Source organism: Triticum dicoccoides, chromosome 5B, assembly GCF_002162155.2.
Source record: "Triticum dicoccoides isolate Atlit2015 ecotype Zavitan chromosome 5B, WEW_v2.0, whole genome shotgun sequence".
Classification (NCBI taxonomy): domain Eukaryota; kingdom Viridiplantae; phylum Streptophyta; class Magnoliopsida; order Poales; family Poaceae; genus Triticum; species Triticum dicoccoides.
In genome coordinates, this window is record NC_041389.1 from 661,946,981 (window position 1) to 661,957,071 (window position 10,091).

Sequence of the window (10,091 nt, forward strand, 5' to 3'; positions counted from 1 at the left end):
CGCGATCTGGGCTTTGGTAGGCTTCGTCGTGGCAAGGTATGCCACGCAGGATCGGACAGCTGCTCGAACGCTCTCGGCGATTGCCAACTCTTCGGTCGTGGGTTGCCGACCATTGTTGGAGAAGCTTCTTTTGATTTGTGCCGTGACCACCATAAGCTAGGCGCAGGCAGCCTCGACATGGTCCTGGGTGGCCTCCATCAGGGCTAAGGCCGCCGCTGCGGAATGGACAACTGCTGTGCCGCTCTCGCCAGCTGCTATCCCCGAGGCAGATGTTGGTGCCGCCGCCTGAGAAGCAACAACGGCCATTTGGGCTTCCTTGGCCACCCGGTCGCAGATTCCGGTCACCCTCATGAAGCTTGTTAGCACGCGCCTGGCGGCTGGGGCAGCGCTCTCGCCGGAGTGGGCTGCCGAAGTTGCCCTCGGGACGCGGGTCCACGTCCCCATCTTTCACCGACGACGATTGAATAGTGAAATGATATTTGGGGAGCGAGCTAGTGTGCTTGACACGCCGGCTGTGGACTATAGCTGACCAACCTTCTCGCGTAAGCCATAGGCGTACTATACACCGACGGTGCTCCATGAATTTTGTACTGCATCTCACACGGTTGGTGATAATAAACTGTGTGGGATCTACTTGATTTTTCATCTTGATTTGAATTACATAATGGGGTCACAACTGCAAAGGATGGTGTTTGAATTGCGAGAACTTCTATCTATAATGAACATGCAATTTTAGGTGTGTCGTCAAATTTTTTGGAATTATTCAGGGTTCGTTTGGACATTTTTATACAATAACTTGGTTTTCTAGGCATTTCGGGTGCGCAATTCAAAATTAAACCACATGCACATGCTCCGGTGCACCAAAATGGGTTGTAAAATGATACATGTGTCCATGGGTTGATGCTTACGTCACATTCAAGAAATGGGGAGGAATTTCAAACACCACGGCACCATGGCTCTTCGGCAAACGTTGAGGTGTTTGCTTTTGTAATTCTAGTAAATACAAAACTCGTCTGAAATTCATGAACCTTGGCATTCTATCATGGAATGACATCAAGATGCTGGGGTAAAAAAATATTGTCTCATTTGGGCCAGATTATGGTATAAGCTTCTCACAAACCAGAGCTTCGCTCACAATAAGCATGATGGTTTTGGCAGGGAATGTGCCACCTTGGGGGACGAAACGATATTTGTTGCATCTTCTTACTTTCAAAATTTTTCTCATGTCAACATAAACAACATGGGTGTTTGCAATTTTTTGGGATATTTCAGGGTTTGCGTGGAAATTTTTATACATTAATTGAGTTTTCTATGCATTCTTGTGCATAATTCAAATTTGAACTACATGCAAATGCTCCAGTGCATATAAACGGGTTGAAAAATCAAATGTGTGTCCTTGGTTGCAACCTTAGGTCCCATGCAAGAAATGGGAATGAATGTCAAACACCTTTGCCACCGTCGCTCGGCCGCTAACATTGAGATACATGGTTTAAAAATTCTAGTAAATTGAAAACTCGTCTGAAATTCATGAAACTTGACATGCTATCATGGAACAGAAGCAACATGCAGTGGTAAAAATATTGTCCCATTTGGGGCAGGCTAGGGTATAAGCTTCTCACAAACCAAAGCTTCTCGCAACAAGCCTCATGGTTACGGTAGGGAACGTTTCACCTTTCTGGACAAAATGATATCCGTTGCCTGTTCTTGATTTCAATTTTTGATCTAGTGTCAACATAGAACAATAGGAGTGTGGTGTTAAATTTTAGAATTTTTCGGGGTTAGTTTGGACATTTATGCAATAATTGACCTTCCAATGCATTTTTGTGCATAATTCAAATTTGAACTACATGCACATGCTCTAATGCATATAAATTGGTTGAAAATTCAAATCTGTCTACTTGGTTGCATGCTTAGGTCCCATGCAAGAAATGGGAATAAATGTCAAACACCCTGCCACCATCACTCGGCAACAAACATTGAGATACCTGATTTTTAAATTCTAGTAAATCCAAAACTCGTCTGTAATTCATGAAACATGGCATGCTATCATGGAGCGACACCAACATGCCTTCGTAATTTATTTTTCCCATTTGGGGTAGGTTTGGGTATAAGCTTCTCACAACAAGCCTGATGGTTTCGGTAGGGAACGTTTCACCTTTCTGGACGAAATGATAGCCGTTTCCCCTTCTTGATTTCAAATTTTCTCTAGTGTCAACATAGAACACCATGAGTGTTGTGTTAAATTTTGGAATTTTTGGGGTTCGTTAGCACATTTCGTATGCATTAGTTGAGTTTTCAATGCATTTATGTGCATAATTTAAATTTGAACTACATGCACATGCTGTAATGCATATAAATTGGTTAAAAATTCAAATATGTGTCCTTGGTTGCATGCTTAGGTCCCATGCAAGAAATGGGAATGAATGTCAAACACCCTGCCACCGTCACTCGGCCGCAAACATTGAGATACCTGATTTTTAAATTCTAGTAAATCCAAAACTCATCTGAAATTCATGAAACCTGGCATGTTATCATGGAATGGCACCCGACATGCCGTGGTAATTTTTTGTCCCATTTGGGGCAGGTTTGGGTATAAGCTTCTCACAAACCAGAGCTTCTCACAACAAGCTTGATGGTTTCGGTAAGGAACGTGCCACCTTTGGGGACGAAACGATACCCGTTGCCTGTTATTGCTTTCAAAAAATTTCTAGTGTCAACATAGAACAACAGGAGTGTTGTGTTCAATTTTGGAATTTTTTGGGGTTTGTTTGGACATTTTTATATATTAACTCGGTTTTCTAGGCTTTTATGTGTATAATTCAAATTTGAACTACATGCACATGCTCCAGTGCATATAAATTGGTTGAAAAATCAAATCTGTGTCCTTGGGTGCATTCTTAGGTCCCATGCAAGAAATGGGAATGAATTTCAAACACCAGCACTATTGACTGCCGACAAAACATTGAGATACTTTGTTTTTAAATTCTGGTAGATCCAAAACTCGTCTGAAATTCATGAAACTTGGCTTGCTATCATGGAATGTTGCCCGATATGCTGTGGTAATTTTTGTGTCCATTTTGAGAGAAGGCGCACTCGAATAACAGTCAACAAAGGCATTTTGAAAGAACTAACTGCCACTCTAACATCGCAAACATTTTAGATAGAACACCTGTATGTACACTGATAGCTTCCCCAGTAAGCCAAGGGAAAATGTGCCGAGCAGGATTTGTGTAGCTCTTCATCGCAAACGTTTTAGATAGAACACCTGTATGCAAAGTGAGAGCTATGGTCTTCCGTAGTAAGCCAAGGGAAAATTCGCTGCACGGGATTTGTGCATCTCTTCAACGCAAACGATTTAGATTGAATAAGGTATGCAAAGCGAGACTTCGACGCTAAGCCAAGAGAAAATTTGGCAAGCATGATTTCTACCTCCCTTCAACGCAAACGGTTTTTTCGAATGACCTGTGTGCAACCACGTACAGACAATTTTGTAAGATTTGCGTTTGTCATATTGGGTATATTGCCATTTGTCAAACTGGAAAGATTGTCATTTGTTGATCTAGTAACATTGCCATTTGTCAATCCTTGTAACACCGCGATTTGTCAAAATATGCAGCTAAAAATCACTAGTACTATCTAATTTTTGCAACTAAGATTCAATAATTAAGCATAGATTTCATTCATAGATTAAACAGTCGTGCTTAATTTATACAAACGGTCCAACTTTACAGCTGAACCGACCAAGCTTTTCCCCAATTGTTGCCAACCACGTACTGAAATAGCTTGTTCAACTATATATACTAGCTAATTTTAAGTACGTTGTACAGTTCCACCACATCTATAGTCAGATGAACTGAAGAAAATAACCCCTAAATACTACTACGGAGGGGCTTTGTACTACTTCCGACAATCTCTTCTTTGCCGAGCACGCTCAGTAAGAGGAAGAGGAGGAGGAGCCTACCGACGAGCTGGACAATTGCAATACGGTGCCTGTCATTGCTGCACCTTTAGCGACGCTCACCTTGAACACCCTCTACCGCTCCAGACGACCCCTCTCGAAGTGGCCGGACTGCTCATAGATCTCCTGATTCCTCGCCTCTACGTCGGCGTGTGCCGTGGCCATGGCGGTGGTAAGGCTCTTTGCATGCGTGACGAGGCGCTCCTCCTCCTCCCGTAGGAACTCAATGTAGCGCGCAAGGTCGCTGCCGCACATGCGGGGCTCCACCTTCGCCTCCCTCCTGCGGGCGGTGGTGGCAGAGTGGGTGATGATCCCGACGGTCGATAGTGGGCTAGTGGACACGATGGACGACGATGGGGTGGCGGCCACGACCACCACATCCCGCCTTCGGGCCACGGTGGCGGAGCGGGTGATGGCCATGGTGGCTGGCAGTGGGGTGGTGACCATGACGTCCACCTCCCGCCTTCGGGCCACAATGGCGGAGGGGCGATGGCCCTGGCTTTCGACGGAGTTGTGGTAGCAACGGCGGCCGGCAACAGCTGCTAACGGGCACCGGCGGCCGAGCGTGTGGTGCGTGTTCCGCGCACACCCAACTAGGATGCCGCGCGCACTACACTACGTCGGGGACTGCGCCGCCGCCGCGGTGTAGCCTCCCAGCTGGAGCCGTGCTCTGATAACAGCGGAGTGGCTGAGCGACAATGGTGGTCCGGTGCCATTGCCGATTTTGGGAGAAGCAGACGAGATAAGCTACATGGAGGGAGGGGAAAATGTGACACAGGACTCACCGGCCGCGAGGGTTTATATAGTAGACTCATAAGCATTGGGATTTTGGGGGATTTCACCGACTTAGGCGGGAAGCTTGTGCAGGAACCTGTGTGGTTGTGCGAGAATGGGCTTAGCACCGTTTGGCCAAAGGAACGCCACCGCGCGCTGCTCAAGCTTGCGCTCCGTCTGCGGCAGCGGAGTGACAAGACGTGCGAGAGAAGGACGAAAGGACACGTACACACACGTTTAATAAAAAAACGTTTGTGATTTAATTAACTACTATACGCCCGTCCTGGTATATAAGTAGGATTTAATTAATAAAATATGAATGCATGTCACCAAAGATTATATTGTCGGATTCGTATTTGAACATAGTTTCCAATTATATAATTTTTGTAACATGCATTATCATTTTGTTGGTTAAATTTGAGATTATATACCAGCAAGCATTTTCCCACAACACACACAGCGCTGGCCTCTGCTCGCGTCCCTCGACAAGCTCTGCTCGCCGTTAGGCGACGTAGCACGCTATGCTCGTCGTTGGGCGCCGCGGCATGCTCTGCTCGCGTCCATCAGCGTGCTCGGGTTATGGACAGCTTTTCCTTGCGTGTTCAATTGCTATATGCATATATATGGTTGCTCGCCATTGAGGCGACCACAGAGCGCTCTGTTCGTGTCCTTCCATGCACGCTCTGCCAGCGGTTGGGCCTGCGCACGATCACGTTGGGGCCCCATATGCATGCGGTTGCGCCGCATGCGTTGCCACGCGACGCAGTTACGTGTGACACGATGGAGTTACGCGCTACGAATTAGAACTGCCATCAGGGTGTGCCTATTGATATTCCAGGCCGTCCGACTTCCCCTTTAATTCCCGCGGCCATTATAACCTTAGTCTCTTCAACCTTTCGATCACGCCCCACAACACAACAAGCACACCTACGACGACACATAGGGAGGGGATGTCTAGCGGCGCTCCAATGGAGTTCGGCGAGCATAAAGTGGAGACCCACGGCGAGGAAGACAGATCTCTCGGTGGTGTACACCATTGACCTGGCCATGGCGGACGACTACATCAACACCATTGAGCAGTTGCTTGCTGGAGACAAGTACAAGGTGGTCGGCATCGACCTCCAGTACACCGCCGGTGTTCCCAGCAAAGATCAGAAGGTTTGTCGTCGCCTAGTTGTGCGTGTGCCATCTACCACTACTGCATGGCCACGGAGCCTTGCATCCATTTCGTGAGGTTTGTCAACAACACCGACTACAAGTTCGCTACGGTGGAAACCACCGACGATGTAAAAGCGCTCAGGGTTACGGACTTGGCCTGCAAGAACCTTGTCAAAATCCGTGAGTACTACAGGGTCTGGGGCAGCACAAAGAAGGACTCCCTGGTTGAACTCGCCTCGGCCATCATCGACCCCTACTACGAAAAGATGAAGCAGGATGCCCAGAGAACAAGTCCCGTATCCTAGCACAGGGCCTGGATGCGGCGACTGGATGAACCTCACCTCAGGTTCGCGGCCAAGAGCGTGTACACATGCTACGAGATGCACAGGTGGATCGTTGACATGAGGAAGTGCCTCGTCACCCAAATCGACGAGCCTGGATTGATCCACAAGCAGAGCAAGCGTCACAAGCAGTAGATGATGATCAGATGATCGTTTATGCTAGTTAATCATGCATGTAATATATAGTTTACTTTGGTGTGTGGAAACGACATGTGTGTAGTAGCCACCTATGTAATTATGCATGTAATAGTTACTTTGGTGTGTGCAAATGCCATGGTTATAGTAGCCACGTATGTAAGTGGATGTTTAATTTGGTTATGCAACCATTTCCTTATAAGTGTGTGTGTGTGTGTGTGTGTGTGTTGTAGTTCTGTATGCAATCTCATCGCACAAGACACACGTCTTATTAGCATCAATCGTCTGTGTTATTATCGGTCTTTGCACACATTTCTCGTTACAGGCCTATTTGTCGCGTATCACACACATCTTGTTATATTGAACCGTTTATGTTCTTTTGTCTCAACACAAACAGTTCATCCGCGTGAACCACATGCCGTATATCGCACACACCTTGATCTGGCTGACCATTTCTTTTGTGTTGCCTAATCACAAACAGTTCATCCTAGTGAGCCGTATGCTGTTTATTGCACACACCTTCATCTAGATTCCCATTTCTTTTGTTGCTCCTCATCACAAACGGTTAATTGCACTAAACCGTATGCCCTACAACACACACATAACTAAAATCTAAACTGTGTTTGATGCATCGTCATCGCAAATGTTTGGCACCTTTTTTGATGGTTTTTTACACCACCATTTGCGATTAATGCATCGCACACAGTTTCGTCAAAGGGTCTCTGATCGTAGTGTCGCGTTAGCAGCATCCTGCACTAGTGAATCTAGATTTCACAAAAAGACCAAACACATCAAGAGATGCTTGATACGTCCATTTTGCATCAAGTTTTCCTACTGTTATTTATGTTGTTTTATTATATAATAATGCTTTTTGGAATAATTCTAATGCCTTTTCTCCCATAATATGCAAGGTATGCACAAAGGGGGAGAATTCTGGCAGCTGGAAATCTGGACCTGAAAAAGCTACGTCAAGCTACCTATTCTGCACAACTCCAAATGAGATGAAACTTCTCGAGGATTTATATGGGATATTTAAGGATTATTGGAGCAAATAAGTACCAGAGGGGGGCCACCACATGGGCACAACCCACCTGGGTGCGCCAGGAGGCCCAGGAGCACCCTGGTGTGTGTTGCCCTCCTCGGCCCACCTCCGGTGCCCATCTTCTGGTATATAAGTCATTTTGACCTAGAAAAAGAAGAGGAGCACTTTCGGGATGAAGCGCCACCGACTCAAGGCGGAACTTGGGCAGGAACACTTTTGCCCTTCGGCGGAGCAATTCCACCGGGGGAAGTTCCCTCCCGGAGGGGGAAATCATCGTCATCATCATCACCAACAACTCTCCCATCTCGAGGAGGGCTATCTTCACCAACATCTTCAACAACACCAACTCCTCTCAAACCTTAGTTCATCTCTTGTGTTCAATCTTTTTACCAAAACTATAGATTGGTGCTTGTGGGTGACTAGTAGTGTTGATTACATCTTGTAGTTGATTACTATATAGTTTATTTAGTGGAAGATTATATGTTCAGATCCATTATGCTATTTAACACCCCTCTGATATTGAGCATGATTATCATTTGTGAGTAGTTACTTTCGTTCTTGAGGTCACGGGAGAAATCATGTTGCAAGTAATCATGTGAACTTGATATGTGTTCGTTATTTTAATGATATGTATGTTGTCATTCTCTTAGTGGTGTCATGTGAAACGTCGACTACATGACACTTCACCATATTTGGGTCTAAGGGAATGAATTGTGGAGTAGTTATTAGATGTTCGGTTGTGAGAGTGACAGGAGCTTAAACCCTAGTTTATGCGCTATTTTATAAGGGACCGATTGGATCCAAAAGTTTAATGCTATGGTTAGAATTTATTGTTAATACTTTTCTCATAGTTGCGGATGCTTGCAAGAGGGTTAATCATATGTAGGAGGTTTGTTCAAGTAAGAACAACACCTAAGCATTGGTCCACCCACTTATCGAATTATCAAAGTACCGAACACGAATTAAGCCAACATGATGAAAGTGACTAGATGAAATTCCCGTGTACCCTCAAGAACACCTTGCTTATCATAAGAAACCGTTTTGGCCTGTCCTTTGCCTCAAAAGGATTGGGCTACCTTGTTGCACTTTTGTTACTACTATCATTACTTGCTCGTTACAAATGATCTTGCTATCAAACTACTCCGCTACTTACAATTTTAGCACTTGCAGACATTACCTTGCTGAAAACCACTTGTCATTTCCTTCTGCTCCTCGTTGGGTTCGACAATCTTACTTATCTAAAAGGATACAATTGACCCCATATACTTGTGGGTCATCAAGGCTATTTTCTGGCACCGTTGCCGAGGAGTGAAGGGATCTTGGTAAGGAAACATTATTACTACATGCTGAAATTTATTGTCACTTGCTACTATGGAAAACAATCCTTTGGGGGTTTGTTCGGGGTATCTTCACCTCGACCGGAACCACAATTAGTTGCCCCTCAACCTACTGCACCTACTGAAAATATTGAATATGAAATTCCTTCGGGTATGTAAGAACAACTGCTAGCTAATCCTTATGGAGGAGTTGGAACCGAACATCCTGATATGCACTTGATATATGTGGATGAAATTTGTGGATTATTTAAGCTTGCAGGTTTTCCCGGAGATGAAGCTAAGAAGAAGTTTTTCCCTTTATCTTTGAAGGGAAAAGCATTGACATGGTATAGGCTATGCGATGATATTGGATCTTGGAAATGTAATCGGTTGAAATTGGAATTTCATCAGAAATTTTATCCTATGAATCTAGTTCATCGTGATCGGAATTATATATATATAAGTTTTGGACTCGTGAAGGAGAAAGTATAGCTCAAGCTTGGGGGAGGCTTAAGTCAATGTTATATTCATGCCCCAATCATGAGCTCTCAAGAGAAATTGTTATTCGGAATTTTTATGCTCGGCTTTCTCGTAATGATCAATCCATGCTCGATACTTCTTGTACTGGTTCTTTTATGAAGAAGACTATTGAATTCCGTTGGGATCTTTTATAAAGAATTAAACGCAACTCTGAAGATTGGGAGCTCGACAAAGGTAAAGAGTCGGGTATTGAACCTAAGTTTGATTGTGTTAAATCTTTTATGAATACCAATGCTTTTCAAAAGTTTAGCACTAAATATGGACTTGACTTTGAGATAGTAGCTTCTTTTGTGAATCTTTTGCTACTCATGTTGATCTCCCTAAGGAGAAGTGGTTTAAATATCACCCACCTATTAAAGAAGAAGTTAAAGAACCGATAAAAGCTAAAGAAGAAACTATCATTTACAATGTTGATCCAGTTGTTCCCTATATTGAAAAACCACCTTTCCTTGTTAGGATGAAGGAACATGCTAAAGCTTCAACTTTGGTCAACAAAAGTTATGTTAGAACACCTAAACCATCCGAACAATTCAGAGTTGAACCTAGTGTTGCAATTGTTAAAGATATCTTAGTCGATAATATTGATGTGCATGTTATTTACTTCTGTGATGAAGCTTCTAGAATTACCAAACCTGAAGGAAAAGATAAACATAGACCGGTTGTTGGCATGCCTGTTGTCTCAGTCAATATAGGAGACCATTGTTGTCATTGGTTATGTGACCTAGGTGCTAGTGTGACTGCTATTCCCTACTCCTTATATGAAGAAATTAGAGATGAAATAGCACCTGCTAAAATAGAAGACATAGATGTTATTAAACTTGCTAATA